The sequence below is a fragment of the Schistocerca serialis genome, chromosome 8 (assembly GCF_023864345.2).
Source record: "Schistocerca serialis cubense isolate TAMUIC-IGC-003099 chromosome 8, iqSchSeri2.2, whole genome shotgun sequence".
Classification (NCBI taxonomy): Eukaryota; Metazoa; Arthropoda; class Insecta; order Orthoptera; family Acrididae; genus Schistocerca; species Schistocerca serialis.
In genome coordinates this window covers 615994581-616020526 of record NC_064645.1, presented here as the reverse complement: position 1 = coordinate 616020526, position 25946 = coordinate 615994581, and the positions used below count along the sequence as shown (strand labels likewise).

At 42.9% G+C, this 25946-nt stretch overlaps 1 protein-coding gene across 1 annotated transcript in view; it reads right to left on the bottom strand.

Annotated features, from left to right (window-relative positions):
* LOC126416037 (nematocyst expressed protein 4-like) overlaps positions 1–25946 on the bottom strand; it is a 221966-nt gene that overhangs the window by 191889 nt on the left and 4131 nt on the right. The gene's annotated exons all lie outside the window — the stretch shown is intronic.

Here is a 25946-nt window from a genome sequence, read left to right as displayed (position 1 = left end):
AAATTACAAAACTGATGTCATAGCGTAGATCGCTCTAACTTCTTTGAAAATTATTGTTGAGTCCACGTGTAGCAGTCTGTGTTGAAATGTGGTTGTGGTTAAGGCTTAAGGCTCTGCGCAGTTGAGTCTTGTTTCGAATGTGTTACCAGATGTTATGACTTATGTATGTGGTGCGACAATAAAGTAATGAGACTGATTTTCTTTGCAAGATGTGGCAACCCTGCAGGTTTGCGTAGGCACAATATCTTTGACCTTGGTCTATAAGCTGCTTCTAGTCCAAGTGGCACATCGATGCAACCGCTCAGTCGTGAGTTGTTCTGTAATAAGTTAACACGTCTCTGTGTCTCTCGTCACGGAAATGGAACCGCATAATATTGCGCAACGGTATGCCATTTCTTTTTGCGTGAAATTGGGTGAAAACGCGACGACAACTTACGGGAAGTTTCAGAAGGCTTTTGAAGAGGAGGTTTTGTCAAGAGCTCAAGTTTTTCGTTGGCAGAAAATGTTTACTGAAACCAGAACGAATGTTGAAGATGAAGACCGCAGTGGACGACCATGCATGCTTGTGTCCTCTTTTGATTTTAAGGGAATTGTTCATATAGAGTGGGTGCCTCCTGAACAAACAGTTAACCAATATTACTACAAAGAAATTCTAGAAATATTTCGTAAAAGAGGTCTTTGTGTCCGTGCCAACATTACTGATAATTGGATTCTGCATCACGATAATGCGCCATCCCATACTGCTCTGTCAGTACAGCAGTTTTTAACCTAAAAACAAATATCAGTACTACCACGGCCAACTTATTCACCAGATATCGCTCTGTGCGACTTTTTTCTATTTCCAAGAGTCAAAACGGCGGTCAACGGACACCATTTTCAAACAACACAAGATGTCCAAAAAGCTGTGACGAGCGTCTTGGAGGATATTACAGAAGATGAGTTCCAGAAATGTTACCATCAATGGCAGAAGCGCTGGAAAGAGTGTGTTCAATCAGAAGGGAAGTACTTTAAAGGAAACAACACCAAACTTGACAAAACCGGTAAGCAACATTTTTTTCGCATCAGTCTCAGTACTTTATTGTCGCACCTCGTACATTGCCTCTTCTGTCTGGTAAAGATACGAATCTAATTCGAAGAACTACGCGAATGAAAGAATTACTGTTCAAAAATGGCTCTGAGCACTATGGGACTTAACTACTGTGGTCATCAGTCCCCTAGAACTTAGAACTACTTAAACCTAACTAACCTAAGGACATCACACACATCCATGCCCGAGGCAGGATTCGAACCTGCGACCATAGCAGTCGCGCGGTTCCGGACTGCGCGCCTATAACCGCTAGACCACCGCGGCCGGCAGAGAATTACTGTGTCATAAAAAGTAACGTGGAATGTTTCCAGTAGAGAAAAGAGGCAAAATAAATCAGTGTGCTACCAGCGCACCACCTAGCTCGGAGTAATTCAAATCCTCGACCTTTTATTTATTTTCATCATTGTTTCTTCGATGTATAGATTGACTGGCCAAAGACTACATCCCTGTGTTACACCCTTTTCAATCCGAGTACTTTGTTCTTGGTCTTGTAACACTTAAATGCAGATGTACGTATTTAAAAATTTTTTGCTTCATATGCTATAAATATTGTGTTTCGATTTATTTGCAAACATCGAAAGATATTTGTATGTGTAAAGAATGTTTAATGATCTGTGTAAGGATAATGTAAATAACTGTAATTTACTCTGGGTTAATACTGATTAGGGAAATGTTACGGATATGCATTGTTCAGCGGCGTGCCTCGACGTGAGTGGAATGACGTCAGAACGTGCGAGCTGCACAGGCCCTTGGCTGTGGTCTCACGTGATCGGACACGCGAGTCGCGTGCCAAGTCATTGTGAGAAATAGTCTCTGGCGGCACGATAACAACTGATGAGCGTGGGCGGTTCCATTCACATCCAGGTGCAGAGGAACTCATGGCGTGTTCCACCAGACCAGTCAGAAGTAAAAAAAATGGTTCAAATGGCTCTGAACACTATGGGACTTAACATCTATGGTCATCAGTCCCCTAGACTTAGAACTACTTAAACCTAACTAACCTAAGGACATCACACAACACTCAGTCATCACGAGGCAGTGAAAATCCCTGACCCCGCCGGGAATCGAACCCGGGAACCCACCAGTCAGAAGGCTGATGAATCAAGCGTGTAGTAAATTTTGCCCAAGAGTTTAATTTTCACGCAGCACAATGTTCATGACATTGTACCTCCTGAACTATGTGCTATGCAATGATACAATTTTGGTCCGCCAGTGGTCATTGCTAAGTAAATATGTGCTCGCAAATTTTGTCTAGAGCTACTGCTTCATCGTCGACGGCCACTACAGCTTCATCTATTCAACATCGAACGACAGGAAGACTGTTCCACTTAATTCACGTTTTTTTTGGTATTGTAACGGCAGTAACCAGTTATATTGGTAAACTTTTCGTTTTAATAATAATGTGTGCAAAAGTTAGAAACATTAACCTAATAATTATCCCAAGTCATTATTATCAAGAGGGCCATGTCCATACCTGTTACTGGAACACTCGGAGTGTTGTTTATTTCAAAAGCAAAAATAATTTTGAAAGCAGAAGTAAAGTTATTTTTAACGCAGTTCAGTAACTTCATTGTTGGGATAAATGTTGTTTAGAGGAACAGTTATTCTTGAAGATCGAAAGTAAATTCAGTTATCCCAAAGTAAATTAATTCCTGGCACTTCAAACTACAGATTTTATTTAAAAGATAACTAATCCTAAAGACGATTTAAGTTTTCTTTCGTGTTTCATTGCCAGTTCCCAAGTTAGCAAAAATAACTAAACGCTACCGTGAGATGTCGCAACTATTTAGCATAAAGCATAAAAGTAGGCAGTTTCCAGTCAGTGTGAGATTTATTTATTCCAAATTGATTTCATTGCGTTTAGTAACGAGTGTAGTAATGACTGAACTTTTTTCTCATTATCATTTCGTGCGTGTTTTGTTACTACAAACATGTGTGTGGCCATCTGTTGCCAGGCGTCTTCAAATTATTACTTGTTTTGCTCTCAGTTTTAATTACTTAGTGAATAGACAGTGCCCAAATTGGCTGCCGAGCGTTTTTTCATTTATTCCAAAAGTATTAGTAAAGTTAATTGTTTTGTATCTACAATTCTGTGCTAATCCTATTCGTTGGAACTATACGTGAATGATGATACAGTTCTTGATCATTGAACTACTTTTAACTGAAAGTAGAGTAAACAGAATAACTTGTCCTCAGAGATACGAGTAACTTGTTATAAACCTATCCCTCACTAACTGGTGTTACGTTTTCCTTCGGAAACGACAGACTTGTCAGAACACGGTCAAACATATTTTCACGAAAGCCGGTAATGTAAACTCCTCCCGAACAGGCCATACAGGCCCAACGGTACTGACCGGCTGCCGTGTCATCCTCAATTCATAGGCGTCACTGGATGCGGATATGGAGGGGCATGTGGTCAGCACACCGCTTTCCCGGCCGTATGCCAGTTTCCGAGACCGAAGCCGCTACTTCTCAATCAAGTATCTCCACAGTTTGCCTCACAAGGGCTGAGTGCACCATGCTTGCCAAAAGGCTCGGCAGAACGGATGGTCACCCATCCAAGTGCTAGCCCAGCCCGGCAGCGCTTAACGTCGGTGATCTGCCGGGAACCGGTGTTACCACGGCGGCAAGGCCGTTGGACGGCCGGTAATGTAAAGGGCGGCGTTATTGCTCCCTCGTAACTCTTGTACATACTGTTTATTACCCAACTTCCCCAATATCTTGCGCGTATTTTTTCAGAATTTCGTACATCTTGCACCATTTTACACTGTCTAACGCTTTTCTCAGCTCGATAAATCCTATTAATGTGTCTTGATTTATATTTAGTCTTGCTTCCATTATCAACTGCAACGTCAAAACTGCGTCTCTGGTGCCTTTACCTTTCTTAAAGCCAAACTGATCGTCGTGTAACACATCATCAATTTTTCCCCAATCTTCTATATATTTCTCGTTTCAGCATCTTAACAAGCTGACTGCGCGATAATTCTCGCACTTGCCTGCCCTGAAGTCTTCGGAATTGTGTGGATGATATGGTATACCGCCAGACTCAGATTCTACACACTAACGTCAACAGTCGTTTTGTTGCCACTTCTTCCAATGGTTTTAGAAATTCTGATGGAATGTTATTGGACCCTTCTGCCTTATTTGATTTCAAGTCTGCCAAAGCTCTTTTAAATTCCGATTTTAATACTGAACCCCCTATCTCTTCTATATCGACTCCCGTTTCTTCTTTTATCATGCCATCAGGCAAGTCTTCCTCCTCACAGAGGCCTTCGATGTACAGTTTCGATTTAACAGTGGAATTCCAATCACACTCTTAATGTTACCGCTCTTGCTTTTAATTTCACCGAAGGTTGTTTTGACTTTTCTGTGTGTTGAGTCAGTCCTTGCAACAACAGTTTCTTTTTCAGTTTCATCACATTTTCCATGTAACCATTTCGTCTTAGCTTCACTGCACTTTCTATTTCTTTCATTCCTATGCAACTTGTATTATTACATTCCAAAATTTCCCTCATCATTTTTGTGCTTCCTTCTTTCATCAGTCAACTGATTTCTTCTATTACCCATGGTTTCTATGTAGTTACCTACTTTGTTATATGAAAGTCCGAAAGAACAGACATCACGCGGAAGCCACAGCTGTGGAACATATAATTTAAATTGAGGGAGGATGGGGGAGAAAGGAAAGGGATTATTGAATCAGCTGCATCAGGAATTTGTGGGGCATCAGCAGCGACGAGTGAAAATGATTGCTGAACGGGGACTCTAAGCAGGAGATCCCGGGTTCGAATCCCGGTCCGGCCTGGCACTCATTTTCACTCGTCGCTACTGATGCCGCACAAAGTACTGATGCAGCTGATTCAATAATCCCTTCCTTTTCCTTTCTCCCCCCTCCTCCCTCAATTTATATAATACCTTCTTTGTGCCTACGTTATTCTTCCAAACTTCTGTGATTTCCCTTTTTCCAACATAGGATTAAACAGCCAACCGTTTGCAGATGATCGGTAGGTTTGGGTGTTGCTGCCTCTGGATCATGGGGTCCTGGGTTCGATTCCCGGCCGGGTTGAGGATTTTCTCCGCTCGGAGACTGGGTGTTTGTATTGTCCTCACATTTCATCATTATTCATGAAAGTGGCGAGATTGGACTGAGTAAAGATTGGAAATTTAAACGGGCGCTGATAAACGCGCAATTGAGCTCCTCACAAACCAAACATTATCATCAAGGTTTCGGCAGCCCCAGTAGGTGTCGAAACCTACCTATCGCTTATGAGCAACCGGTTGGCTGTTTAATCCTATGTTGGAAATAGTATACGGTTGCTGAATAACAGCCACGTTCAAAAATTGTAATTTTTTTTTTTTTTTAAATGTCAATTCCTCTTCAACTGAACTGCATACTGAGCTATTCCTTGTCGCAGTATCTATACTCTTAGAGAACTTAAAGTGTATCTCTTCATTCCTCAGTACTTCCGTATCGCAATTCTTTGTGTATTGATTCTTGCTGATTCGCCTCTTAAACTTCAGCGTAGATAGACGCCGGTCGAAGTGGCCGAGCGCCTCTAGGCGCTGCAGTCTGGAACCGCGCGCCCGCTACGGTCACGGGTTCGAATCCTGCCTCGGGCCATGGATGTGTGCGATTTCATTAGGTTAGTTAGGTTTAAGTACATGGCTATTACAAATGATTGAAGCGATTTCATAAATTCACTGTAGCGCCATTCATTGACATATGGTCACGACACACTAGAGATACGTAGAAAAACTCAAAGTTTTGTTCGGCTCAAGCCGCACTTCAGGTTTCTGCCGCCAGAGCGCTCGAGAGCGCAGTGAGACAAAATGGCGACAGGAGCCGAGAAAGCGTATGTCGTGCTTGAAATGCACTCACATCAGTCAGTCGTAACAGTGCAACGACACTTCAGGACGAAGTTCAACAAAGATCCACCAACTGCTAACTCCATTCGGCGATGGTATGCGCACTTTAAAGCTTCTGGATGCCTCTGTAAGGGGAAATCAAAGGGTCGGCCTGCAGTGAGCGAAGAAACGGTTGAACGCGTGCGGGCAAGTTTCACGCGTAGCCCGCGGAAGTCGACGAATAAAGCAAGCAGGGAGCTAAACGTACCACAGCCGACGGTTTGGAAAATCTTACGGAAAAGGCTAAAGCAGAAGCCTTACCGTTTACAATTGCTACAAGCCCTGACACCCGATGACAAAATCAAACGCTTTGAATTTTCGGCGCGGTTGCAACAGCTCATGGAAGTGGACGCGATCAGTGCGAAACTTGTTTTCAGTGATGAAGCAACATTTTTTCTTAATGGTGAAGTGAACAGACACAATGTGCCAGAACTGCGAGCTCGCATCAACGATGCTTTCGAACTCATTGATGGGGACATGCTGCGCCGAGTGTGGGAGGAACTTGATTATCAGCTTGATGTCTGCCGAATCACTAAAGGGGCACATATCGAACATTTGTGAATGCCTAAACAAACTTTTTGAGTTTTTGTATGTGTGTGCAAAGCATTGTGAAAATATCTCAAATAATAAAGTTATTGTAGAGCTGTGAAATCGCTTCAATCATTTGTAATAACCCTGTAGTTCTAGGGGACTGATGACCTCAGATGTTAAGTCCCGTAGTCCTCAGAGCCATTTTCATAGATAGAGAAACAGGTGGCATATGTCTACGTATGAAATATGTTTTATATCTGACATGTGCATATGCGGGCAAAGTCACAGCTAAAAAGCTCATCCCAAGCCCTTGGAACTACTTCAATCATATTTGATCACATACAGTGGTCAAAATAAATGTTGCATATTGCCGTAAGTGTAATGCTGAATGCATTGTGATCCAGAAACTAAGTTGTCAAACATTGGTTTGTTTGCAGTATAATTCTAGCGGAAACAGGCCATTTTTCTAACGTGAGAGGGTGGTATGTGACGTCTAAGGCCATCGTGTAGCCTGTAAACATTGCTGTACTTGTGTATCATTAGGAGTGTTGTATTGCTTCAGGATGGTTCGGACAACAAAAACATCCAATCAGAGGCTCTAATGGAGCGGGGAATGAGAAAGGTGCACGTTGCACCGAATGTAGCTGTGCGGCAAAGAGATGTCTCTAGAATATGAAAACATTTCTAGTGAAGAGATTAGCACAGGATCTTCACAGAAGTGGCCGCAGAAGAAAAACGCAGGACCGGTATTTGCGAATAACGGAAGCAGAAACCCTCAAGACAAAGCCACTAGTCTACGGCAGCAGTTCTAAACAGACAGAAGAGCGCAGACATCAACACAAACGATACGCAGCTGGCTTCCTGAGCGTCGGGCTCGTGTCGCAAGGATCAAGAAAGCATTCTGTGGACCGGGAAGCAGAGGGGCACAACACACTTTTCTGATGGGGCCAGAAATAGCCTCCACACTGATCAGGAAGATTCTTGTATGGAGGCAACGAGACAGCGTTGACACTGCACCTGTGTTGCAGGCCGCCACACTTATCAAGCTCGTCATATTTTGGCGTGTAATCATGTACAGTCGCAGTCACAGTGGCCAATACATAGGAAGATGACGGGAGTGAAGTACTGGGACGACATCGTCGCATGCATTGTGACTCCATTTGGTGAAAGTACTGTAGTGGGATTCAATTTGATGTACGAAAATGCCCATCCCCTTCATCACAATCTTGTGAGCAACTTTCTAGTGGAGCATAGAATCAGCTGCATGGAATAGCCTCCATATGCTCCCGACCTCTACTGCGTTGAGACTGCATGGGTCATACTGAAACGATCGATTAGCAATCTTCCTGTCCAGCCTGAGACCTTACATGGCATCATAGAGGACGCTGTGGGAGAATGGGACAACATCCCACTGGCTTATATGAACAATTTGTTAAGGAGTATGCCTAAATGCATTCCAAAGTGTCATCAACTAGGAAGAGGGCCAGTTGGTTGGTTCAAATGGCTCTGAGCACAATGGGACGTAACTTCTGAGGCCATCAGTCCCCTAGAACGTAGAACTACTTAAACCTAACCAACCTAAGGACATCACACACATCCATGCCCGAGGCAGGATTCGAACCTGCGACCGTAGCGGTCGCGCGGTTCCAGACTGCAGCGCCTAGAACCGCTCGGCCACCCTGGCCGGCTGGGCCAGTTGGTTCATACGAAAATGTGTTAGGCAAGATGACAAAGAGTAAACTGTAGTGTTTGCACTATAATCTTCTGTAAGGTTCCGTTTTTGTTGTTTGTTTGTATTTATCAATTGGAATGTGTTTATCTTCTTTATTTTTGTTTTCTTATGACTAACTGAACGAAAAAAATGAATTTTTTTCCCTATTGCATCCAGTATTGACAAGAAAGCAATAAGCAACATTTATTTTGACCACAGTGTCAGTTACAACCTGGAAAGAGATACTATAGGGGTAAGAACCACCAACCTCCTATTGAGATGAGCGAGATAACGTGAAGAGAGAAGGGGGAGGTTGGAGACGAACGGACAGTGAGTGGGAAGGAGGAGATAGGCAGAGGTGGGGGAGGCAGAAATGGGAGGAAGGGGGAGATGGAGGACATTAAAAGAGAGACAGAGAAGGAGGAGATGGATTAATAGAAGATTGGTATAAACACATACCCAGGCAACATGAGGTACCCAGGTAGTATCTATATATACTTTTATTCATAATTTAAATATCTTAAAAACACCTTTCTTCATGGCCATCCCCATATTTTCTTAGCAACAAATTCTTAGCATCCCACAATGCCACCAGTGATTTACGCATTTCGATGCACTCTAATAACAATGTTCTTTCGTCTTATTTTGAACTCATTTTAAGCACAACAACAAACCTAACCTGACATCCTTGTTCTATGTAGCTCGTGACAGGACTGTCTAGTGTCAAGGATATTGTCAATACTGCCCACAGACGGCACATTGTTTCCGGGCAGCACAATGTATTTCCAAAGCTTTTGATGTTCTCAATATTCTTGCGCAACCTCTCAGTCTCACTGCTAGGTGGTCAATATTATTGCACCTAAGGAAATATTGCGCAATATTATTACCGTGTAGGGCACGTTTATAAATTTTAGAAGGAGACCAAGGCTTTAATACAGTAAACTGGTTCTAATAAAGGTAGGTTGCTGTAGTTATGCGGAGATGAGGTTTACACAGAACAGGCTAGCGTGGGGAGCTACAATTAAGCCCGTCTTCTAACTGAAGGCCACAACAATAATCTAAAGCTTTCTTCGTCAAGATATCATGAACAACAGCGCACAGATGGTAACAAAACTTTTATTTTTGCTTCGCATTGTCGAAGGTCAAACATTACAGCAACGTGAAGACACGTAATCAGAAGACATGCAATAAGTGTAGGTCAGAAATTCGGCGCCTGCACAAACAAGCGTTCGCGACAGACGACGTCCTATTATTCAGAAAAATACACCGTGGATGGAACACGTGATAAATGTGAGCACAGATAATCGACGGAAATGGGGCTATACTTTTGACATGCAATGTTATTATTATTATTATTATTATTATTACTTTTTTTATATTTCACTCTTCGCGATTCGGCCCATTTACATCATAATAGTGACAAAGCAAAATAAATGTCATCCTTAAGAAATAATTTTGAACAACCCCTAAAAATACCATGTTCGATACAAGTGGTGGACAAAGAAAATAGCACAATACAGATGAAACGCAATGCGGGTAGAAAACTCATGTAGACGATTCATTGAAATTTCAGACCATTATCTGCCAATTATATTCACCAACAACCGTCACTGGAGCCTGATAGACATCCATTTCTTACAAGCGACCTTGAAGCAGCATCTACGAATATGGGACGGAGCGTGGCAATCTTAATCCAAACCACAGGCGTACATTACTAGGTTGGCGATATTATACACAATATCACTGGTGTCACTAAACCCAGCAGTTTAAAATAAACGTATGGCGGGGAGCGCAAAGCTCACTCTAAGAAATAAGAATAAACTGATACAACTAAACTGATACTCTACGTTACCTTTAGAATTTTGAAATAATTGTCAATGCATGCGTCGTGTTTAGCTGTAAGTTTTCGTACAGCAGACGGAGGATGCAAGGAAAGGAACATATCTCAATGCAAGCATAAGTAGAAGCATCTTACTTGTTTTTGTACTGTACGTAAGCCTAAATTATTCGAAGTACTGGCAGTATTTAGGTACTTCATGTATATGTGTTGGGGAGTTTAATAATCTAGTGTTAGCGGGTGCAGCTTTGTTATTCGTTAGTGCCCGGTTTTGTGAGGGTGCTCGTACGGGTAAGGCGTGCAAGCCTAACATGTCGCCGGCCGGAGTGACCAAGTGGTTCTAGGCGCTTCAGTCTGGAACCGCGCGACCGCAATGGTCGCAGGTTCGAATCGTGCCTCGGGCATGGATGTGTGTGATGTCCTTAGTTAGGTTTAAGTAGTTCTAAGTTCTAGGGGACTTATGACCACAGCAATTGAGTCCCATAGAGCTCAGAGCCATTTGAATCATTTTGAACCTAACACGCCATTTAATTTCGCAATAACCGTCCTGACACCGGCATGTAAAGTATACCTATTTGAGCGACTGCGAGAATAATTACCAATACACGTACTGGTTGGTTGGTTGGTTGTTTGGGGAAGGAGACCAGACAGCGTGGTCATCGGTCTCATCGGTTTAGGGAAGCAAGTCGACCGTGCCCTTTCAGAGGAACCATCCCGGCATTTGCCTGGAGTGATTTAGGAAAATCACGGAAAACCTAAATCAAGATGGCCGGACGCGGGATTGAACCGTCGTCCTCCCGAATGCGAGTCCAGTGTCCAACCACTGCGCCACCTCGCTCGGTGCCTACACGTACTGTTTACGTATTTCAAATTGAGCGAACTTTGATGTGTGCCTAGATTTAAATATGGGAAGTGCGATTTTAAGTTGATACTACAAAAGATTCTGTCTGTGATTGTGCTGAGGATCTGCTTGAGTTGAATAGCTGAGAAAGGATGGATGTATAACAACTTTTCCTTAAAACAAAAGCTGGCCATAGTGGCCGAGCGGTTCTAGGCGCTACAGTCTGGAACCGCACGACCGCTACGGTCGCAGGTTCGAATCCTGCCTCGGGCATGGATGTGCGTGATGTCCTTAGGTTAGTTATGTTTAAGTACTTCTAAGTTCTAGGGGACTGATGGCCTCAGAAGTTAAGTCCCATAGAGCTCAGAGCCATTTGAACAATTTGAACCTTAAAAAAATGTACCTGTCGAGTTTTGCTAACTTGACAGCTATTTATGTTTTAAATGAATAGGTTACGAACGAACGTTGATACTCTGTTCAGAAATGAGCCATAGTATATGGCAAGGAGACTCTACACCGATAATTTATCGTCACGCGGAAATCACAAAGACATCATTTTACACTTCGGTCATATACTAAAGTTGCACACCGTTTTAATTTGGCGAAGATCACGCATCCTTCTTGTGTAACGAAGTCTTGCGCATGACAAGCAGCCTTCGTCGGCGAACTTCGTGAAATGCAGTTGCCACATGCGTAAACAAAAATAACTGCTTTGCGTTCCCGGTATTATTTTGACCGTATCTGTGCTATGATCATTAAATATTCGGCTGTGATTTAATAGTTTCTTTGAAAGTCTATGAATATGGGCATTCCTTCATTTTATTCGTACGAGAGTTCCGACACCACTTCCTTCAGTGTCTTGAGGATCATAGCATTCCACTATTTTATCACGCTAAAAAGGTGCTCTTTCTTAGATCACGTTACTTTACGCGACCAGGCCGAGAGGCCCGCTCTGTATCATCATCTTCTTCTGTCTTCTGCTGCCTGTCTTCGTCCTCCAAATGCAGCAAGTCTTAATCCACCCATCCATCTATTCCCATAACAACTTAAAGATAAATATTTGCATATTATGAAGTGCAAATAAACAGTTCCAGTGCTTACAGTTACCGGTACGTACTTTAATGTTCATTTGCACTTCGCAATACGTATATGTTTTATCTTGACGTGGTTCTTGTATTTTTTGGGAACACCATTTTGACTAACTGGAAGCTGCTGACGCGCAATTATTGCAGCATGCTGGAAGTTCTTGAAGAACAAAATCTACCCACAGAAGCTCATTTATAGACTGCAACGTCTTGTTTTTCAATTAGCAGTGTTCAGAAAGTGTACCAGACACTGATGCTTTACTGTAAAGTAAAATTAATAAATAAAAATGGTTCAAATGGCTCTAAGCACTATGGGACTTAACATCTGAGGTCATCAGTCCCCTAGACTTAGAAACTACTTAAACCTAACTAACCTAAGGACATCACACACATCCATGCCCGAGGAAGGATTCGAACCTGCGAACGAAGCAGCAGCATAGTTCCGGACTGAAGCGCCCAGAACCACTCGGCCACAACGTCCGGCCTAAAATTAATAGGTTTCATTGACGTCCAGTATTTTAATGTTTAAAATGGGAATAAAATAGTCACGAAGTACACACTGATGTCAATTTAAACTTCGTCCAGAAACGACATTATTCGTAATGCTGGACCATTCTCAAAAATTACCAGGTTTCGTAATTAGCTGGCGCGTGTCCTTCGCCTTATCAATTGAGTCGATAAAATCAGAAACCAGTCATGTCAACATTTTTCGCAAAATAAGATAATTGAGGATTGTGTATCTTAGAAGGTAGCTACATTGATTGTGACAGAAGCACTTCATGTCTACTTAGTGGTTTCAATGTTATGATATGGTAAATTTTACTATTTTGTTCAGAAATGCCTCATGTCCAGTGACATGAGGTGTTTCTACACTAAATGAGTGGAAATATCATTCTCTTTGGTTTCTCGTTGGTTTCATTGGTAGTTTCCGTTGTTTCTTAAGGTTGTTGTACCTAACTAATGAACAGTTGACAGTCAATAATAGACATAAACGTTGCATGACTGTAGTACAACTAATATTATACTCAGTTTTCATTACAATATTAAATTGTTTAACTATTACTTCTGTATTTTTAAGACTTTTTAATATGATTTAGAACCACCAAGAAAGAGATGGAAAGGCATTCGCAGCACACGTAAATGTGATATTATAAATAATACAATAATATAAACAGAAAATACACAAAAGGGGAAGGACGTGTTGACCAAAGCCCAAGGTTTACATTATAGCACGTATTGTAATCTGTTTTGTTATTGATACATTAATAAATTACACTAAAACGCCATTTGTTGCAAATTATTTGATGTAGAAATCCTAATGTCCACAGTTCTGAGCAGAAACCCCTCATGTCCAATACATATTAATATTTCGGTTCCTATAATAGGCATGTGCTATGTTTTTGGGTGTAGAACAACATACCAAGTAGCAGGAAATGTGAGATACCTCTCAACAAGTTTTAGTTATTGGTTCTTCTGACAATCACGTTCTTGCTCCTCCTGAAAAATTTGTGGTACTGGATATAAGGGGTTTCTGATTTTATCAGTTCAATTAATAGAAATGTTAAATTTCGTTTCACTGTCGTATCTCATCAATGCGCCTATCTTAGGAAATAAATCTGTCACGAAAGTCATCAACTGGTCACTGCGAAACGATGAAACCCCGTAGAACAAACATTAATGACCGTAGAATAGTCTTGTTGACAACAGTATCTTGTTCCAAGATGCCTTCTTCCGATTCCTCCTCCCCTCCCCTCCCTCCCGTTTCCGCACCTTTACTCGCTGTGGTTCAAATGGCTCTGAGCACTATGGGACTTAACATCTGAGGTCATCAGTCCCCTAGACTGAGAACTACTTAAACCTAACTAACCTAAGGACATCACACACATCCAAGCCCGAGGCAGGATTCGATCCTGCGACTGTAGCGGTCGCGCGGTTCCAGACTGTAGCGCCTAGAACCGCTCGGCCACACTGGCCGGCTTACTCGCCAGTTGTTTATTGTTGAGGCGTGAGCACGAGGCAGCTCACACAAGCAGATTGGTGAGTAAGCCTATGCTAGATCATCTCAAAGAATTTATATTCCCGCATCAAATTTGTCAACTATAGTCGCCAGAGTGCAGCACGATCGCATGAAGTGCAAATGGCGACTCCACAGCAGAGCGCGTAAGCAGTAATGTGGTTTCCAGAAACAAAACCGCTGACAACTGCTCAAAGAAATTATCGCAGGTTATATGGATGTGAATCACCTGGTGTGAAAACAGTTCAAGAATCATATCACAAGTTTCTAGCAACTGAAAGTATTCTGAATCATTCTGCCAATGCACGCCTTAGCGTTCCTGAAGAGGCTGTGGAGGACATCAAACAAGCGTTTGTCAGCAGCCCACGTAAGTCAGTTCGACAGCCATCTAGATCAGTCACATCAAATAAGTTCGTAATTGCGACAGAGGACTACCATCAGCTGTAGAATGGAATGACGACAGTGAAATTTTTTGCCGGACCGGGATTCGAACCCGGATTTCCTTCTTATTGCGAGCGGTCACCTTACCATTTGTCTATCCGTGCACGACTGACGGTCACATCCAAACTTCCATATACATCGTCAACCATACGTTCAGTAAGCAATGCCTTTTTTCTCGGCCAGTTTCGCTTAAAAAATGTGGAATTTGTTGTGGGACATCATGGAATATTCCAGCTTCAGGTGGTATAGTTTCATGAAGTTCCGACAGGTGGTGACGCTATACGTAATCTTCAACATGGCGTCTGCAACGGAGGTGCGTTCCAAAAAGAGAGCAGTTATTGAGTTTCCTTTGGCAGAAAACGAGAGCATCGAGATATTCATAGGTGCTTGCCGAATGACTGCTGAGACGAGGCAGTGAACAAAAGCGCGCCGAGTCGTTGGGCAATGCGTCTGTCATCATCGCAACAAGATCGCGCAAACCTGTTCGATCTGCCGCGTGACGACCGGCCGCGCAAAGCAGTGACTCCATCATGTCGCAGCATGTGGACACACTCATACGGTGATCGACTGATCACAATCAAACAACTCGCTGCAGGACTAGATGTTCAACCGCGCAAGGCCTCATACGAGTCTGTACACGGGAGAGAAGCTCGCAAAACTTCATTGGGCCGTTCTTCCTCTTGTACCCTACTGCCCTGATCTCGCACCTTCCGACTACCGTCTGTTTGGTCCAATGAAGGCTTCACTCTGCGGGAAGCAATACGTGGATGATGGGGCGATTATAGATGCAGCAAGAGGTGGGTTCAGACGTCGACCAGTTGAGGGGTACCATGCGGGTTGCAGACCCTTCCAGTAAGGTGGCGTAAGGCCATCGCGTTGATCGGAGATTACGTTCAAAAATAGGGTTTCGTAGCCCTACGACTGGGGAATAATATGGTACATTGGAATCCTGAATAAAACAAACCTTCTTTCAGAAAAAGTGTCGCGTTACTTATTGAACGGCCCTCGACGTTTATGCCAGATATCTAGCTAGATTGTCAGGCTACTACACAAAAGAAATAAGCATTTGACATATATACATGTAACATACTTTCTTCTTCGAATGTAACGAATGTGTCCTGTTTGGCCGATATACCGTTTGTATCAAAAACTAATATAAAGGCCTTTCTGTTTAGCAAGAACGACAAGAGACAGATTTTAGATCACCTGACAGGTCAACAAGAAATCATCTGAAGCACCGACAATCCTGAGCATCAATGAAGAACCTTCAGAAGCATTGTGCAACACTATTTGAACAAGTATGTACCGAGCATAATTGTGAGGAATGGGGAAGACTCATCGTGGTTTGACAGCCGTTTCAAGAAGCTGCTACGAAAGCAAAGAGAGCTTCACTTCAAACTTGAACTTAGTCAAAGCCTCAAAGACAACAAAAACTTAACGTAAGGAGGGGTTTGCATTCAACGAATACGGAAGTAAAAGTTTATCTACAAATACGACAGAAAATGCTAAGAAGAACTGGTCTTATGTTAAATCAGTAAACGGTCAGAAGTCAGCTGTTCACATAATGGCAATGAATAAGAGAATGGCACAGAAAAGTAGAGAAGGCCGAAATACTGAACGTCTTTTTCCAAAACTGTTTCACAGAGGAAGACTGCACCATGGTCCCTCCCTTAAATCGTCTCACCAGCGATGAATTGACAGATTCAGAAATAAGAGACCAAGGGACAGAAAAGCAACAAATCGCTCAGAGAAGTATGCGAAAGAACTTGCCCTCCTCCAGAAGGAGTGTTCCGAGCGAAGCATTGCTACTGATTACAAAAATCACGGTTCATTCCAGTTTTCAAGGAGGGTCGTCGAATAGACGAACAGGACTACAGGCCCATATCCCTGAGGTCAGTCAGTTGAAGAATTTTGGAACATGTTTAATGGTCGCGTATGATGATATTTCTGGAAACCGAAAATCTGTAGAGACCACCATAGGTTTCCAAAACAATGATCACCCACGGGACCCAGAAAGCAGCAGGTACAGGCATCCAGGTAGATTTCATGTTCCTTGGACTTTCGGAAGGCATTCTATACAGCTCCGCACTGCCGTTTAACGAACAAAATACGACCGTACGGAATATCAGCTCAAGTGTGTGACTGGATTGAAGAGATTCTAGCACACAGCATTTCAGTCTGAATGGAGAAAAGACTTCAAACATAAAAGTAACTTCGAGCGTGCCCCAGCGGAGTATTATAGGACCATTACTTTTCACAATACAGATAAATGACCTTGTAGATGACGTAGGAAGTTCCTTGGAGCTTTCCGCTGATGATGCTGTTCTGTACAGTGACGTCGCGACGCTGTAAAATTGCAGCGAAATGCAGGAAGACCTGCAGTGGATCGGCACTAGGTGCAGGGAGACGCAACTGATCCTCTTCATTAGCAAATCTAACGTATTGCTAATACATAGACAGAAAGATCCTTTATTGAATTATTACAAAATTACAGAGTAATCACCGGTAGCATCACTTTCATAAAATATTGAAGAGTGTGCATACGGACCGATTTGAAGCGGAAAGGTCACATTAAATTAATCACGAGTAAGGCAGTTACCAGACATATTCATTGGTAGAACTTCAGGAAATGTAGTCCATCAACAAAGGAAGTTGCTTACAAAACACTTGTTCAACCAATAGTTGAATATTGCTCGTCACTCCGGATTCGCACCAGATAGGACTTATAATGGAAATAGAAAAGTTCCAAAGAAGGGCAGCACGTTTCGTCACAGGTTAATTTAGTGAGCGCGAAAGTGTCATGGATGTGCGGAGCTAACTTCAGTGTCAGACTTTGCAAAAGAGGCGTTCTGCATCACGCTATGATCTACTGTTACAGTGCCGATAGCGCAAGCTCCAGGAAGAGTCACCGAATATATTGCTTTCTCCTGGATACATCCCACCTAAACGATCATTAAGATAAAATTGCAGAGATTCGATCCGACACTGAGGCTTACCAGCAATCATTCTTCCCGCGAACCATATGCGTCTGGAACAGGAAAATGGGGGAAGTGACAGTGGTACACAAGGTACCCTCCGCCATACACCGTAAGGTAGAAGCAGATAACCTTTTATCTTAGCCAAAGTCCGGTTAGTTACACCCGTTTCTTCGCAGTTTCACATTCCTTTTCCTAAGGTACATGTGATTTAAACTTTGAATTCTCTTTACATTCATAATTTAAAGCGACAATATAATCTCTTGACATAGCGTTAGGCTTTGCGTACAGAGTATCTATGACGAATACGTAAGTGTCACGTATGGTGCAAGGGAGGCTCCGTGTGACTTTGCTCGCTGCTGTAAATAGGCGGTATAAACAAAAGAAAAATAAATCAGTATACGACAAAGATTGGTAGAAGGCGCCTCGGGGAAGATCAGTTTTGATTCCGCAGAAATGTAGAAACAGGCGAGGCAATACTGACTATGATTTATCCTGAAAGACCGAAGAAAGCCAATCCTTCATTTATAGTATTTGTAGATTTAGAGAAAGCTTTTGAGACTGCTGGGTAAAATGCATTTTTCGTAATTCTTCAAGTAGTGGGGCTAAAATACAGGGTGCGAAAACTTTTACAGAAACCGGACTGCAGTTCTAACAGTCCAAGGGTATGAAACGGATGCCGTAGTTGGTAATGGACTGAGATAGGATTGCAGTTTGTCCCTGAATTTGTCTAATCTGAAGTTTGAGCCAGCTGTATAGGAAACGAAGCAATTTGGAAAAGCAATTAAACGTGAGGGAGAAGAAATGAAACCTTTGAAGGTTGTCGAAGACACTGTTATTCTGTCAGACGGCGAAGATCTTACGAAATTAATTGAACGGAATGCATAAGCTATAATATGAATATCAACAAAGGTTAAAAAATGGTAATTGGATGCAGTGGAGTTAAATCAGGTGTTACTGAAGGTATTAGATTAGGAAATCATACGCTAAAAATGTGAAGACAGGAATGGCATCCGGTCACCTCTTCAAACTAACCATGGTAAAACCGTAAATAACCATGTTGAGCCTGCTGGACAAAGGCTTAAGGAAAAGAAGTGAGACAGCGCACAATATATATATATATATATATATATTATATTCGTGAGTTGGGTAATTTGAGCAGGAAAATAACTAAAGATGGCCGAAGTAAAAATTATATAAAATGTAGACTGCCAACTGGGAGAGAAGTGTTTCTGAAAAATACAAATTTGTTAACATCGAGTATGGCTCTGAGCACTATGGGACTCAACTGTTGAGGTCATTAGTCCCCTAGAACTTAGAACTAGTTAAACCTAACTAACCTAAGGACATCACAAACATCCATGCCCGAGGCAGGATTCGAACCTGCGACCGTAGCGGTCTTGCGGTTCCAGACTGCAGCGCCTTTAACCGCACGGCCAAACATCGAGTATGAATTTAAGTGTTGGAAAGTATTTTTGGAAGCTATTTGTCCAGAGTGTAGCTTTTTGTGGAAGTGAAATGTGGACGATAAGCAGTTTAGACAAGCTGAGAATAGAAGCTTTTGAACTATGGTGCTACTGGAGGATAATGAATATTTGGTGAGTAGATCATATAATATAAATTCGGGAGAAATAAATTTGTCACAACTCACGTAAAAGAAGGACGTCAAGAAATCGTCATTTTCGTAAAAGAGATGGTGATGGTGGTGGTGGTGGTGGTGGTGGTGGTGGTGGTGGTGGTGGTGGTGGGGGAGACGGGATAGAAGTTGTAGAGCGATACGAAGGCTCGAAAAAATTAAGTAAATGAAAATGGATGTAGAATACAGTTGTTATGGAAGAGACTAAGAGGATTGCACAGGATAGACTGGCTTCAGGCGATACATCAAACGCATCTTCGGACTGAAGACAACAACAACAACAACAACGAGGCAAGCTATGTCATCAAAAGGAGTGCACGAGGGAAACGACATGTACTAATATGATTGTTCAAAGTTGGTGGGTGTGCATAGTGACGAGAACTTCGACTGAGAATCACGTATCTTCTCAGACGTTAATTGCTGATCATGGTGATGAAAGTATTTCGAAATTAATTTATTATGCAATATTAAACAGCGTGTGTTAGATAATCCGTTCAAGAAATTCTGACAACGCGGAAACAACCACTACTACCACCAAAATTGCGGATGATGAAGTGTGTTAAATTATCGGGTGTGATGCAGAAGATAGCAACATGAAATACCAAATGTGCTGTTAGGTAGAATTAAGGAAAACTCACCGATTATGAAGCATCAGAGAAACACGTGAGGGGTGAAGTGAGGAAAGAGAGAAACTGTATACTGCTCAGAGCGCAATCCTCGATATGTATTGATTTTTCTGCAGTAGAACGACGCAAACAGTGTGCTTTCATAAGGATAAATCACCTCAAGACGAACCCTGTGAATAGTTTGTCTGACGAATCGTTACTGGTGTGCCATACGAGACCGTGACTGAAGGAAGAGGAAGGACGCAAGGTGGTTGGGAAAGGAGTGGATAAGTCACGTAGCGAGTGGAGTTCGTGTAGTCTGAGTACTTTGACACTCAACATTGTACGAGATAATTTGGAAGTTTTACGTAAGATACCTAAAAAGCCACTCCTTAAATATACTAGAAGAAATGGAAATATTAGTTGACGGCAAAATAGAGCGTGCTTTACGAACAAACTGATTTCATATTAAACTGTTATTTTGACCTCTGCCAAGTCTTACTAGTGTAGCAGTGCGGCGAATGGGGATGGCTGGCTCCAGAGTTGCACGCGTGACGTCCATAGTGTGTGTCGGCCGCGGGCAACGACGGATATGGCTACACTTCCAGCGTCAGCACCACAGGTAAACACAGCAGCCGCGAGATGGTGCTCATAACAGCGTCTACAGTTATAATTTCGATTTTTCATGTTAGTATTTTAACGTACTTGCTAATTTTTTTTAGTACGTTAGTACTCGGCCTACTTAGAACCATACTTCCCTTCTCTTTCCTTTTGCCAGAAATTTTCATGTGCTGGCGTATCGGCTGTATTTGTTATTCGTAGAATTTCTTCTTCATTCCTGTCACTCATTTCTCAATATTGTTTCTGTGTGTAGTCCTGTGCATTGCCATACTGGGCTAGGTACTCTCTGAATTTGCCGACGTATCTGGTAAACGCATAGTGTGAATGGAGTTTCTCATCTGCAGCTGCTTTCATGAGTATAAGTCACCTCAAGACGAACCCTGTCAATAGTTTGTCTGACGAATCGTTACTGGTGTGCCATATGTGGCCGTGACTGAAGGAAGAGGAAGGACAGGAGGTGGTTGGAAAAAAAAAAGAAAAAGAAAAGAGCCTGTGGCATCGTTGGGCGGGAGGCCCCTATTCGGGGAAGTTCGGCCGCCATGTGCAACTCTTCTTATTTCATTCGACGCCACATTGGACGACTTGCGCGCCGGTGACGAGGATGAAATGATGATGAAGACAGCACAGCAGCCAGTCCCCAAGGAGAAAAACCTCCAACCCGGCCGGGAATCGAACGCGGGCCCGTTTTCATGGGAGGCGAGCACGTTACCACCCAGCTAAGCAGGTGGAACATATACTGCAAATAACTGTGGAGCGCCTGGCTGAGGGTACTTTCAACTGCATCAGTTGTTAGGGCTTCTTCCCTTTCCATTCACGTTTGGAGCACAGAAAGAGTGGTTGCTTCAATTCCTCTGCGCTCTCTGTTGTTAATCTACCCTTGTCCTCACGATACCTACGGGAGCAATACGTAGAGTGTTGAAGTACCGGGTCATCAAAAAGTCAGTATAAATTTGGAAACCGAATAAGTCACGGAATAATGTAGATAGAGAGGTACAAATTGACACACATGCTTGGAATGACATGGCGTTTTATTAGAACCAAAAAAATACAAACGGTCAAAAAATGTCCGACAGATGGCGCTTCATCTGATCAGAATAGCAATAATTAGCATAAGAAAGTAAGACAAAGCAAAGATGATGTTCATTACAGGAAATGCTTAATATGTCCACCATCATTCCTCAACAATAGCTGTAGTCGAGGAACAATGTTGTGAACAGCACTGTAAAGCATGTCCGGAGTAATGGTGAGGCATTGGCGTCGGATATTGTCTTTCAGCCACGATATACTTGCGACTTTAAGTAACCCCAAAGCCAATAATCGCACGGACTGAGGTCTGGGGACTTGGGAGGCCAAGCATGACGAAAGTGGCAGCTGAGCACACAAGCATCACCAAACGACGCGCGCATGAGATCTTTCACGCGTCTAGCAGTATGGGGTGTTTTTTTTTTTTTTTTGTTCTAGTAAACGCCATGTCATTCCAAGCATGTGTGTCAATTTTTAACTCTCTACCTACATTATTCGGTGGTTTATTAAGTTTTGAAATTTATACTGACTTTTTGATCACCCGGTATACTCCTAGATTCATCTCTTAAAACTGGTTTTTTAAGACCTTATAAGTGAGTTGGCTTTTTTTAGACTTCTTTTCCACAGCCGCAGTTATACAAATGACACAGGCTATACTTTCAATTTTTACATCAGTATGCTCTTTGTCAGTCTGTTTGATTGCATGCTTTTTACGTGGCTGTAGAACTTGGCGTCGTTTCCGTATGATATCACAATTGATGCAGTTCCATATTGTTCCATTAAGTTTCAGGTGGGCAGCCGCAAGAATTCACATTCTTCCTCTAATATTTCGGCTGTATTACGTTCAGCCATCTTCAGAGTCAGCCGCAAGACTGTCGCTTAATTTCAAGATGGCTGAACGTTATAGAGCCGGAATATTAGAAGAAGAATGAGAATTCTTGCGGCTGCACACCCGAAACTTAATGGAACAGTCTTTGCGCCGCCAAAACCTGAAGATCCACTTCCATATTGCTTCTGATGTTCCACTAGGTCCTAATATCTTTCTGATGAAATCGGCGTCGTCTGAGCTCCAGTGTGTTGAGTAGGACTTTCTGATCTAGTGTGAGTGTCTCTGTAGCATAATACACCAGTGGCCCAATAAAGGTAATGTAAACGGATTTGGCATCTATGCTATTTTATCCCTTGTAGACTTCAGTGGTAGTCCTGTATGATGTTTCTAATAATGTGAGCCTTGGTTATCTCTTCTCTCTGATGTTCTCCGAAATGAATTCACTAACATAAATTTTGGAACAAGGTTTGATGCAACCAAATCCTGAAACAAAGGAAGGAAGATTGGTTATAACGGCCCTTTCGACATCGAGGTCATTTTAGGCGGAGTACAAGCTCAGATTGTGTCAAGAATGGTGGGGAAGGAAATCGGCAGTGCCCTTTCAAAGGAACCATTCCGGCGTTTTCCTGGAGTGATTTAGGGATATCACCGAAAACCTAAACCTGAATGGCCAGGCGCGGGTCTGAACCGTCGTCCTCCCGAATGCGAGCCCAGTGTGCCAATCACTGCGCTACGTCGCCTGGTATCCATTTCTATGACAACGATGGTAGCACTTACGCTGGTCATGAACTCTGTCTTTTCGAACGAGATGTGCAATCTAGTTTTTTTCTGCACATTGTAATAATATCGTCATTTTACGAAAAATTTACTGTACAGTAGAGGGAAAAGCTATGTTAAGCTCAATTTTGTATAACTGTTAGCCTATGTTGAATATACTTCCTACTTCTGATTTGTTCTGTTTCTAATATGACAGCTTCTGAAGATGACTGTGGCTGAAACGCATTCTTGTGTAAATATGTATAACTAAAAAAAAAAAAAAATAGCGATTAAGATCGACAGTTATTTTGACTAATTACAATGATCGCTAACTCGAGTAATGATTTTATGTCATTTATTGACAAAATTGTACAAGTGGTAGAGGATTATGAACTGAATATTTATCTAAATTAAGAAATACTCCTTATGTGAAACTCCTTATAGCAACATAGCAACTAATAAAAGTGAAGATCGTCACTAGTCTTAGTGCTTTGTGAAGATAGATTGGGGTTCAAAATCGTCGAACTCAGTTAATTTCACAATGTTTATGGTACGATTGTAATCGTTGCTTCACCATTGCTCTTCCAGATTTCTTCTCTTGTCGCATAGTGCTTTCCATTCGTAACTAGACGCGTGTTTTTCAATGAATATTTTCCTATACAAACCAACACCATCTCAAGTTTTCCCGTGCCAACGAATCATTGTCGAGGACCTCTCTGTGCCTTGCAGTATTCTGTCCATTGTTCCTATAAATTGATAAATGTAAGGTAATGGTTATAACAAAAAACGAAAAGTGTAGTGTCTGATTACTTCATAAGCAAGACACATCGAATAGCTATTTTGGAGCGATATGGAATGGGACGGTGACGTAACGTCAGTATTAGGGAAGACTGATCGAAGACTTATGTTTGTTGGAAGGGTTCTGCGAAAATGCGGAGTATATATGTTCTAAGACAAAAAAGAAAGACACACCATGAAGGAATTATCCGAATGGGACGGAAATCGGAAGACGTGATGTACGTGTATAGACAAACAAACGACTACAAATTCAGAAAAAGTCGATGATTTATTCAAGAGCAACTGGCCTCAGAAGGCCCATGGGTACAGTCCGACCGCCGAGTCATCCTCAGCCTATAGGCGTAACTGGATGCGAATATGGAGGGGCATGTGGTCAGCACACTGCTCTCCCAGCCATTGTCAGTTTAGACGACCGGAGTCGCTACTTCTCAATGCACCTCACAAGGGCCGAATGCACCCTGATTGCCAACAGCGCTCGGTAGACCGGACAGCCACCCATCCAAGTGCTATCCATCCACGACAGAGCTGAACTTCGGTGTTCTGAGGGAAACCGTTGTTACCACAAATGGAAAGGCCATTGGCCGTTATGTTCCAAACGCCCCTCAATTGGGAAGAGGTCCTGTGACCGTGCTGGTCAAGGTATCGTTTGGCAAGCAACAAGACAAGCAGTATGCAGGCGGGCAATGTAAGCCCAAAATGGCGACAGAACGGAACGCAGAATACTGTCGTGATACCTCCGTGCTGTAAGGGCGCCACATACGACAGCCAAAGCCGTCTCGCCATGAGCTGAAATGGTAGCTCTAACCCCCAGACCATCCCTGCTGGTTGCTGGGCCATTTGGCTGGCGACAATCAGGTTGGTTCAAATGGCTCTGAGCACTATGGGACTTAACTTCTAAGGTCATCAGTCCCCTAGAACTTAGAACTACTTAAACCTAACTAACCTAAGGACATCACACACATCCATGCCCGAGGCAGGATTCGAACCTGCGACCGTAGCGGTCGCGCGGTTCCAGACTGTAGCGCCTTTAACCGCTTGGCCACCACGGCCGGCATCAGGTTAGTATCCCGGCGCTATCTAGAGCGCCTTCACACACGTCTACGGCCTGGAATCTCATCGACTAGAGTGGAATCGTGTTTAGTGATGACTCCCGTTTCGACCTGAGCCCCGACGACCAGCGAATATGTGGGGATACCGCCTGATTGTCGCCCACCAGTGACGGTGTGGGAGCCATTTCATTTCATAGCAGGATAGCTTTGGTTGTCATCTGCGGTAGTCTCACAGCACAGCTGTACGCCGACGACATTCTACGGCTCGCTTTCTTGCCCATCTTGGCAAGCCACCCTGAGTTCACATTTGACCAAGATAATGCTCGCCCGCACACGGCGATAATTTCCAATGCATGTCTTCGTGCCTGCCAAACACTACCATTGTCAAACCCTACCATGGACAGCAAGGTCGCCGGACGCCTCTCCAAATGAGAACGTTTGAAGCATTATGAAATGGTTCAAATGGCTCTGAGCACTATGGGACTTAACTTCTGAGATCATCAGTCGCCTAGAATTTAGGACTACTTAAACCTAACTAAGGACATCACACACATCCATGCCCGAGGCAGGATTCGAACCTGCGACTGCAGCGGTCGCGCGGTTCCAGACTGTAGCGCCTAGAACTGCTCGGCCACCACGGCGGAGCATTATGAGCAGGGTCCTGTAACGAGTTCGGTATTCTGACGATCTGAAGCGCCAATTAGAGGTAATTTGGGCTGATATCCCACAAAATGACATCAAACATGTCTATCAATCAATGCCAAACCGAATAACTTTTTGCGTAAGGGCCAGAGGTGGACCAACGCGTTACTGAGTCGATCTTATTTGTGAAGTTCTTTTTCTTTAAATCATCCAATTTTTCTGAAATCATGAAAATATTTTGTCTGTACATGTACATGACATCTGCCTACGTCCGTCCCATTCGGATAATTCCTTCGTGGTGCGTCGTTTTTTCTGTCTTGGAGCGTATAAAGAAAATCGAATACAAGACGATACTGTGGCCAATTCTAGAATATTGTTCCAGTGTTTGGAGTCCATATCGATTAGACATGACAACAGACTTCAGTCGAATTCAGACATGCGCTCTTCAGGATCGTAATGGGTCGGTTTAACACATACGAAAGTGTAACAGAAATCCTGAGGGAACTTAAATGAGAATCCTTCCAAGAAATTCGACGTAGTCCTCGCGAAACATTGTTGCTTAG